A 10,776-nucleotide genomic window follows, 5' to 3' on the forward strand; every position below is an offset into this window, starting at 1 on the left:
GCTGTGTTGGGTCTGGACTCCTGATATGAACTGTGGACTCTCTTGGTTGGTCTGATGGTCTGAAGAAACACCTTTCCAAAGAAGGCAGTTCATCCCCTGTGTATTTCTGGTACAGCTTCACGTATTCATAAAAGTATTTAAGACCCAACACCTTCTTAAAGCCTTTTTGCAGGCCAAAGAGTGATATCATATCAAGGACTATCAATACAGCTATTAAAGAAATTATCAATTTTGTTTGAACCAACTCAATGTCCATTCATTCAGGTTTCATTGTATACTGACAAGGGATGGCAGTGGGACCAATTGGAACAACTGGAAACTGTCAGCCTCAAAATATGACCAAACCCAGAGATTTTTAAAATAAGATTTCCTTTTTTCAAAAAAACTAACAGAGTACTTACATGATTTTAATTTTGTTCAAAAAACTGCTTAAGAAATAAATTGCTTCCCAATATCTGAAATTCAGACCTTTGAGAAATCAATGAGAAATCACTTCAAGCTAGTCCAAAAATAATTGTGTTGATTTTTTTCCCACTCAAATGTATGCAGATGCAAAAAAGAAGAAAAATCTCAATTAATTTAAAAAAGTAAGCTGGCTTTTAGATGGTCATGTTGGCTAATTTCAGTAGTTATTGTGATAAACAGAAGTGCTTTTTTGTTTTCCTGACTGGCTTTGAACATGAAAGAAGGCATGGGTTGAGCCATAGCAGCACATGGACCTCACTCCAGCCATGTTTTCCTCAAACCAAGCTCTGATGACTTATATTTATAATGACTCTTACTCATTTGCATTTTGTATAAGATAAAATTCCATCTTTTGTAACAGAGAAAAAAAAAAAAAGAAGAGCATTTGCATGGATTTTTTTTTAAAGCATCTTGTTTTTTATATCGCCTCACATGAAGCCAAATGCCTGATTGCACTCCTAAGTACACGTGGGCTAGCCTGGGTCAGGGTTGTTCACATTTCATGTCTCTGAGGAGGTGAAAATAGTTGTCTTCTGAATATGGGAGATATCTGTAATTCAGCAGAACTACCATGTCTTTGTCCTAATAATTTGGGGTCAGGCAAACAGTACTGTGCCTCCCCAAAAGACCATGAACAGTGGTTCATGCACACTTTTTTAGCTCTTTCTTGGAAGTACAGGTTGGCAGCTGTAGTAATGAAGCAGTCAACAGGAATAGCACTTTAACAAAATTAGCCTCTATATTTTGCTGTTAATAGCCCCCTATCTCTGTCTCTTCATTCAAGCCAGCATCCTCTCGGGACAGTGATGTTACACAGCACACATCTCTGAAGTCATCTCTACCATGACTTAAGTAGCTCTAAATATTGAATTTGCACTGCTATAGAGCACTCCCAGCAGGCTTCAGGTACTGTGAGTCACATTACATGTGAATGGAATAGCTTGGATACTCATGCATAGGAATGATACCCTTGGTACAGGACCTATGAAGTTCCCAGGCAAAAAGTTCCCTTATTCCAGCTAGCAACGATGCAATAATTGTTGTCAACTAAAATGGAACGGCTTCTGGAGAAGGAGAGCAACAAATGAGTAAGCAAAGAGATGAGACATTACTTCTATTAGCTGGTAATTTTTCTGACACGAATACTGTGGCCAAATTGTTGGTGTACCAAGCCCCTTAATTCTTGTACAGATTTCCATTGGACACTTGCTCTCTGTAGTTCAGCAAAAAAAAAATTACTGGGACGATATGGCCAACTGAATGGATTATTTAAGTCTCTTGCACTTGCTCTCTCACTCTATAAAAGATTGAAGTTTGAGACAGCCCTGGTAGGATTGGCACCTATTTCTTCCAAGCAACATTTTATTTTGAAGTGAATTCTGAGAGAACTGAAGTCAACCCTTTAAGTGTTCTGTTTGGGATATCTTACGTGATCTCCTAGGAAACCGACTCTCATTTGACAACCATCAGTAAGGAGTCTCCAAATTTTACTTATACCTTTGGAAACATGCAGGTTATTCCTGGAACTCTCCTTCTTATCCTCAATGCTCCCACTTTTGGTATAATTGCTCTTGAGCAACAGAATAATTTTTCAAATTACCCAATCCTTTGCTCAATTACCAGCCAAAGCAGTCTGGCAGCAAGATGCATACTTCAAGTTGGAATTGTTTGAGTGCGAAAAATGAGCTCAGAAGTACTTTTTTCAGAGGTGATTTTTTTAGTTGTATATTATATATATATATATATATATATATATAAAATCTTGGCTATGAACCCATTGAATAATTTATTTAGAGATTTTTTCTGGTGTAATCATATTTGTAGAGATAAAAGAATCATCCTTGCAGGCACTTAGGGCTGTATAGCTGGATGTTCCTGCTCACAAAACACACTGTAATGGGTCTCTTTCCCTGGCCACAGAGCCATGGAATGACACGAAGCAGACCTTCTTTTTGCAACGTAGAGGGACATGTTAATTATTTATACCTTTCCTTAATGGACCAGGGTAAAGCTATGAATCAAGCTGTGAAAACACCACTGACTCATATGAAATACATGTTTAGACAGTGGAAGATGTAATTTTTAATAAGACTCATCCTGTCTGTGTTTTTTTTATTTATTAAGGTTACTTTAGTAGCCATAAGTCTATCACTTGGAGCCGTAGAAGCTGTGCTCTGTCTAAATTCAATTGAAACACTGCCTCCACGATCAACATTTCTTAAACTATTTTTTAAAAATTATGAAGTATTTTCAAGAAAATGCAAAACACAGTTGGTTAGAATCTAAAAAAGCCTCCTGCTCTGGATTTATGGCTTATTCTGAGCATGAAATTGTGCTGGCACAGGCAGCATGTAAGAGGAGAGGATGTGAAAAATCTCATGACATTACAAATGGACTTGTCTGTCTTCTGGCTGTGGAACACTAACAATGAGAACAATTGGGGTGCTTCTGGCCAGTTTTCAAACAGGTACAGATGAATGGAAGCAGCAAGGAATTTCCTTAGTGAGGAGGAAAGAATTCGTAGCTTTCAGAAACAGGGAGTCTAAATTTGGAAATTGGAAGTATGACCTAAACACCTGTTTTCAAGCCCAAATCTCATTAAGAATGGAAGCTGGAGGGAAGCAATGAAATAAATGTGAAGAAATTCCCCTTCACGGAAACATTTTCAAAGACAAGTCCAGGATGGGAAAACTATTGAAATAAAACTTTGGCTTAGAGGAGGTCTACCATAAAAACATCCCCTTACCTTCTCTCCTGGAATATTGCCCCTCTTGGACAATTGTAGGACTGTAAGAGCTGGAACAGGGCATGCTGAGTAAAGCTTAGGCAAAAGCCTCAAAAATTCCATTATTATGAAAGGATATTAACTTCATGACTTTACCAGACCGACCTCAGAGGAATTTTAAATTAATTTGCCTTCCCTACAGCAAAGCCAATGCGTTGCAATGGATAAGTCCCTGTACTTCCTGCAGCTGGTGTGACAAAGCAAATTTCAAAAATGGGAAATGCACCATAACGGCCTGGATGGCAGAGGCTACATGGAGTCAGCAGCCTAACAGGCCGTGGATTTGGTTAAGAGAAAGACATCGTGGTTTATTCCATGTTGCTGAGAATGAGTGCATCAGTTTGGTTATGAGAGTACAGGCCTGAACCTTAGCCTGAGAGCCAGACTTCAGATCTCTTGTCCCATCTCTGAGTTTCCAAGCTGAAGTGAGAAGCCAAGGTGTGAAACTCCCAGGCAATGTCCTTCTGCCACTCAATTAGGGTGCTTTTGAGTGATACCTGGACATAATTTTAGAAATGTGCAGAGGGTCTGGTTGGGATGGGGTTAATTTTCTTCAGAGCACCCTCTATGGTGCTACAGCTTGGCTGGGACACTCACACAGTGTTGATAACACAGCAGTGCTTTAGTTCTTGCTGACCAGCCCTTTCCCAGCCTCAAAGCACAGTCTGTCCTCATTCTCCATGTCCAGTGAGGAGGCTGAGGGCACATAGACCAACAGGTGACACAAACTGGCTGAAGGAATTGTCCATACTATATGACATAATGCTCAGCAATAAAACGGGGGGGCATTTTTTCCAGAGTACCTGTTGTCTGTCTCCAAGGCTTTTGGGGTGTGAGTCTGTTGGTGGTGACTGCTTTTGCACCTCTCGTTTCTTTGTTCACCTTTTCCCCCCACCTTTATTAAAAAAACCTGCTTTTCTCTTGACCCACAAGTTTGTCCCTTTTCCCCATCTGATTCTCTCCTCCATTCTGCTCTGAAGGAGTGAGAGAGACAGGGTGGGAGCTTAAACTGCCAGCTGAGGTCAATATGCCCCAAAACACAAGGTTCCTAAAAACATTTTTTTTTTTTAATGACATTGAATGAATTGGGTGTGTAAAACCTTGTTTATCTGGGCTTTTTGATGATTTAAGGTAAGGTTAGGTGATGAGCAAAATTTCACAGACCATAAGATAAGAAGTGCTCTAAGAGTACCTGGAGTAATTCCATCAGAAATTTACCTGTCTGGATTTTTGAGGATGTTTAGGAATGATTTCCATGGATGTCATTAATGATGTTATTGCTATGCACCTTGATGACCTCAGGGGCTGACAAATGATAATATTCAGTTCAGAATTCTTCCTCTCATCACAAGCATGAAACAGTGACATTTCCAGTGCTGAGTTCCTTCATTTGAAAACACATCTTCTTGAACTGGACAGCCAAGGCCTCCTTTTACCTACAGAGCTGGCAAAGCAGGGTAACACTCATGGAATTCATCTCTTCTTTCAGTACATTTTGCTGATGACCTGAATGAAGACATTTTAAAGATGATAGGTCAACTCCATCCATGAGGTGGAAGCAGCTTCTTCACTTGAACTGCCTGAACCAGATGAGGGGTGAACAGTTCCTTACCTCATGGCCAGTCTCACAACTTGTGTAATCCCATTCAGCTTTCACCCCTTTGATATTAGCAATATTAACAAAAATCTCTCCTCTTCAAACTAGAATTAAAACTTTTATTTTTGTTTTTATTTTAAGAACAACAAAGCACACGTGCCAGCAGTGGACAAGACACGGGCCAAAGTCTACAGGCTTCTGGCACTGTGGCCCTGCTTCTTCCAGCTGAGGAGTAAGAATTTGACACCTTTGAAGCAGCAAGACCTCATATTCTGACAACTGCAGCCTTGTTCTACAGCTCTAAGCCTTTGAACACGTGACAAAAATCACAGTCAGCAACATCCATAGTGGATTTTTTTCCCACCTTAGCAGTTCTTTCTCTCCTCTGATGTGGGTTTGGAGATATACTCTGCGGTATCACTGTTAAGCTTTTCATTTATTTTTCCACGCTTACCTACACAGAATGAAACACTCCTTTTTAGACGCCAGTCCAAATTATTCAAGAATACTTTTGACAGCTGCCAAGTAATTTAGAATGATACCTTCTTAACACCTTCTCAAAACAGGCCCGACAACCCTAAAGAGCAAAATTCCCCCACTTTTAACCATTTGGTACATACTGAATTTATCAAGGTTGTCAATTTCATTGAAGCACTCCTTTTTTTTCTTCTTAGTTGGGTGAAGGGTCTTCATCTTTCTGGGCTAAAATGTATATTGCTATTTACAAATTATTATAGTTTTCCTCCACTTGTCACCATGAAAATCCTCCGTTTGGCTGGTGAGAATTGAACACAATTGGGAGTGTTTTAAAGGATATATTTTCTTTCAGAGAATGTCCCCTTGAAACGCTTGATGGGTTCTGCAAAAAACATGCAAGGTACTGAACTGATCAAACTAAAGTCTTGCTTTCAAGAGCCTGATTGCACCACTTTTATACATACAGTGCAGGAACTACAAATTCACCTGATTAGTTTAATTCACTTTTCTATCTGGGTTGCCCCCCATTTTTAGTGCATCTGGAGTAATTTACTAGAAAATAAGGTGGGATGCTGGTTGATTGCTTTTTCAATCCTGAGAAGTGGTCTATGGGTAGAGCAGGAAAAACTTGGCATGTGTTCAGAATGAAGGCTGTCATGGAGGGTGGCTCACTATCAATAAATATTAATAAAACATATAACTTCAAATGGAGCCCTCACAACGAGCCTGCTAGAGGGCAAGTAGCCAGGAACGCTTTTAGGTATGTGGTCTTCTTTTAGTGCATGTGGCCATGAGCAGAAACCCTTGGGGGCACGAGTATTTGGTTCAGGAAACAACCCCAAACTGGAAAAAAAAAAAAAAAGCGCAGCATCACTTACCTAAAACAATATACCCCTGTGAAATACATGGATACATAATACCTAGGCAGCATAAACCATGTGTTCATCATTATGGATAAATACATCTCTCAGCACTAGACATTTCAGAAAGTAGATTAAAAAAGAAAGCCCCAAGCAGTGTTAAATAAAAAAAAAAAGCTAAAATTAAACAAAACCAAACAAAAACCCAGGAAAGACCTGTCAGTGCTGCAGCAATTAACTCTTCTACCTTATCCCTCAGTCCTAAGCCCCTAATGACTATAAGTCCAAGAAGTAGGAAAACAAATTTTTTTATATATATGTGTGTGTGTTGTGTGTGTGTGTACATATTAATGAGGAGCAGGGCCAGGCAGTCTTAGGTTTAATTTTTGGTGAAGACATTGCTTATTGAGCTGGTTTCTTTCCAGAAGGAAGCTGGGGGTTGACATGGAGGTGTTAGGAGAGCAAGAAAATAGCTTGCACTTTAGGCCAGCCCTTGAGAGCCTCAGATCCTATTCTCTAACAGGGACACAAGTTTTCATTATTGCAAAGGGTGTTACAACCAGAAATGCACCCAAACCAAGCAGCACTCGCTGGCCACCCAGCAGTGACAGCTCCAGAAATAGCAGAAAGAGGAAAATTTGGTTGCTGTGTTTGAACAGACGGGTCAGTTCGCTGGTGACTGCCTGTCCCCCTTCCCTGTTGCCTAAGGAGTGGAGCCATCAGAAATCATGTTTCAAGCACTTGGTGTGGCACAGGGATCTGTAAAGAGCTCTTCAGCAGCTGCAGTGGGCTGGCACTTGCCCTTCACGGAACAGGCGAGGCAAGGCCTGGGGTCAGCCGTGCCACAGGGGACACGGTCCCCTCCTCATTCAGTCCCAAGCATTCCTATGCATGGTGGGGTCAGATATTTTAAAGGCACACAGAGATCACAGTTATCAGCAAGCTGGGATCTGCCTTCCTTTCTAATTTCACTCACAAGACAAAGTTGCAATAGCTGATCAGATTGCTCCTCTCATTCAAGAAACCAAGGGCCAGACTGAAGAGGCCGCTCACCACCACAGGCTCCCAGGAACATTGCCTGCTTTTCCATTAAGTATTGAACTGACAAAAGCCAATCCAGACCTTTCATTCTTTCATTTCATTAAGCCAAATGTTTTTTGTTTCTTTCCTTTTCAAACTGCAAATATGAAACCTTGAGGGTACACTTTTTAGAAATACAAACATTTTTGGTTTTGTTGCCTTTGGGCAATAAATGTAGTTCACTCTTCCTATCTACAGGCAGCTGTCCTAGTGTATGGCCAGTGATTTCACTAATACAGGGTATAATTTTTTTTTTTACACATATTCTTCTTTATATATGGATGATTACTCACACTGCCACATATACACACCAAAACCTGACACAAGGTGGTAGTGGAGAGAAGGGAAAGAGGAGGGTGAAAGCATTTAGAAGTATTGTAGAGATCAAATATTTTATGTGTTTTCCGTGTGGAAAGCTCCCAGCAGACTGGAAATTTAGAGTCCAGCAATATGAATGTGATATACAACTTTTAAATTTATGTGAAAAGCTTGAAAAGTTTGAACCAGAAAAAAAGAGCATTGATGAAGAAATAGTGTGGGAGTCAATGTTCTGGACATTCCCAAGGAGTGACTTTGGCACAGGATGAGACGCATGATTGCAGAGAACTAGAAAATGAAGTTTAAATCCTTAGAGTTGCAACTGGAATAAGAACTTCACAATTCTAAAGCTGGAAACCCTTTGGTAAAAGAGCATGGAGGGAAGAAGAGGGAGAGGGTCGAAAGGATGTGCCACACCCAGAAGAAGAAGGGGAATATCTCATCAATGCTTTTAACAACTTTCCCAATCTAGTCTGCACCTTGGAACAGCACATATTGTCTAAAACTGTGACACAACAAAGCATATCATCTGCACAGATATCCAGGGGAATTGTGTGGAATAGAAGCTTTGGTACTTATTTATTTGGAACCAAAGAAGCAATTTGAGAGTAGGGATACTCTAGAGTGATGGTACATTTTGTAGGCTTCTTAAAAAAAAAATAAATTCTGAGATCAATTCATATTATAGAATCATAGGATCATTAAGGTTGGCAAAGACCTCCAAGATCATCATGTCCAACCTTGGACTGAACACCACCTTGTCAGTTAGTCCAGAGCACTGAGTGCCATGTCCAGTTGTTTCTTGAACAGCTCCAGGGACGGTGAACTTCACCACTACCTTGGGCACCCCGTTCATCCTGTGTAAGCATTGCTCAGTGCTCCTCCATCAAGGAACAGACAAAGCTGAAATAACTTACCAAGTTTCTATCCTTTATTTTTAATACACAAATGCTGTTAGAGAAGAAAGGTGAAAGCAGGGGAACTTTGAACTGGGAGTAGGACACAATGAAGTTAATCATCATTTTTGGCACATGGTATGATTAATTCACTGTCTTGGGATAGGTCCCAAGAAAACTCAGTCATTTGTTCAAAGCAGCTATTTCTGAGCAGATCTGCTGAGCAGGTGCTACCAGAAACGCCTCTGGTAGGGTTGTAAGGTAGTTGTAACTACTCATGAGCTTGAGAACAGCTCATGATGTAGTTCTGGCATACCAGAGCCCTGATGAGCTATCAGCAGATTCCAAAATGGTTTTGTTTGCCTTTCAAACTTTTTCACAGCCTGTACTACAATCCTGGCCATTGCAGGTGCCCTGGTAACAGTACACATGGTCACAACAGGTGATTAAAGAGCAGCTACACCCATGCTTTGAAGTGAATATGGTTAACCTTAGGTGCTCACATCTTTGAATATGACTGGAAATATGTAATTTACATTGAGAGACACTGTAAATACATAAATATAATATTTACACTGTAAATAGATACATATATAAATACACACACATATATATATAAATATATATATAAATATATCTCCAGTGGCTGTCAAGTCAGCACTGCTTTCCTCATACTGGGTGTGGAAAGATAGACACATGGGAGTCCCTGATGTAAAGAGCTCTAACAAACTTGAAGTTCATTGCTTCAAAAGAAGACTGGACAAATGCACTGAGGAGAAGAGCTCTGTGGCTAACTGGACAAAGTGCATCAGATTCGGAAGCTACCTTGAGACTGGGAGAGCATTTGGAGAAAGTACAGTGCAATTTGATCTTTGCTTTGCTAATTAAGCATCTGCTTATGGCCACTATTGGAGACTGCTCCCTTGCTAGATGGTTTCAGATGACCATGAGTGAAGCCATTCCTGAGCAGCCAGATGCAACCTGGATTCCCTGGAAAGAGAGAGAGATGTAACATGACTTACATTTAACATGGGTAGACAATGCTTGTGCACATGGGACTTGGCTTGAGACTGAAGAGAATTCATGCAGGAATAGTCCTCAGATGCAGAATCTGACTAGCATCAAGGAACTTCACTAGTTTACTACAGCCCTGTGCAAAACAGGTAAAACTATGCTGATTAAACACTTCACGTTCTGAACTACACTAAGCAGATGAATACAGTTAATAAATTATTTGATTCTTGGTTTGGGCATCTGAAAGAAACATTTAAAATGGTTAATGGAAGTGCTTTCTACTTTTGGATAAAAACTACTAAAAGGGCTGACTCTGAAATATTTGAGAAGTTTGGTTTATATTAATGTTTAAAGGTTGAATTCTTATCCCAAACCTTTTGGATATTCATGGGGAGTGGAATGTATGTGAATGAGTTTTCCCATGTGGTTTGTAGGCTTTATGCTTGGCAGTGTTGGAATTACCACAGGATGAGCTTTTTCTCATGGCATTTTGGCTTCCGGTCACAAGCGTAGCCTGAAGTCAAGAGACGTGGGAAATTAGAACAAGAAGGGAAACAGTTAACCAAAATTCTGTGAAAAGGCTTTGGATTCACTGGAAATTATGGGAAGGTCAGTCCTTATTGTATCCAGATCCATTCTCCCATGCCTAATAAATTACAGGATTAGGTCAACCCAGTTCAATATATAAAAAAATGCTAAAATGTCTTATGTCTCTCAGTTTGCAAGTTGAGGACTTTTCAGCCACCCTGTAGCCTCTAGACCAGCTGAGACAAATGCTTAACACCCTAATTAAGAGAATTCTTATTTTTTCTCTTGGGAGTCCATATCATAATTAAGTTTGTAGTGTCTCAATGCTTTTTTCCCCTCTGGTATTTGGCAATATTTGTTAACTATATTGTGTTTTAATGTAGTTACTCCTCTGAACTCCTCTGGGTTTTATGGATTTAGGTTTTTACATCTCTGTAGAGTAGGAGAACATATTTTTATTTTTACAAAATGCATAAAATATAACGTGTAATAGACTACACACAGCATCTGAGACAAATCAGGCAACAGAAGTCAGTTGCTCAGTTTTTGAACAAGTATTTTAACTCCAAGTTTATCCATGTGCTCTTGGAAAACCCAGTTTCGTCCAAACAGTTGTCCAAAACCACATCTGATTTAGAAATCATCAACCTGCCCCACTCTCATCATTGTCTAATCAGCTGCTCTTCTTGCCTTAGGAGTGTACCCTTCAATTTTCTCCTGAGAGAAGATTTGCTTTATCCTTAGTGCTGATTTTTG

Source organism: Vidua chalybeata, chromosome 5, assembly GCF_026979565.1.
Source record: "Vidua chalybeata isolate OUT-0048 chromosome 5, bVidCha1 merged haplotype, whole genome shotgun sequence".
Classification (NCBI taxonomy): Eukaryota; Metazoa; Chordata; class Aves; order Passeriformes; family Viduidae; genus Vidua; species Vidua chalybeata.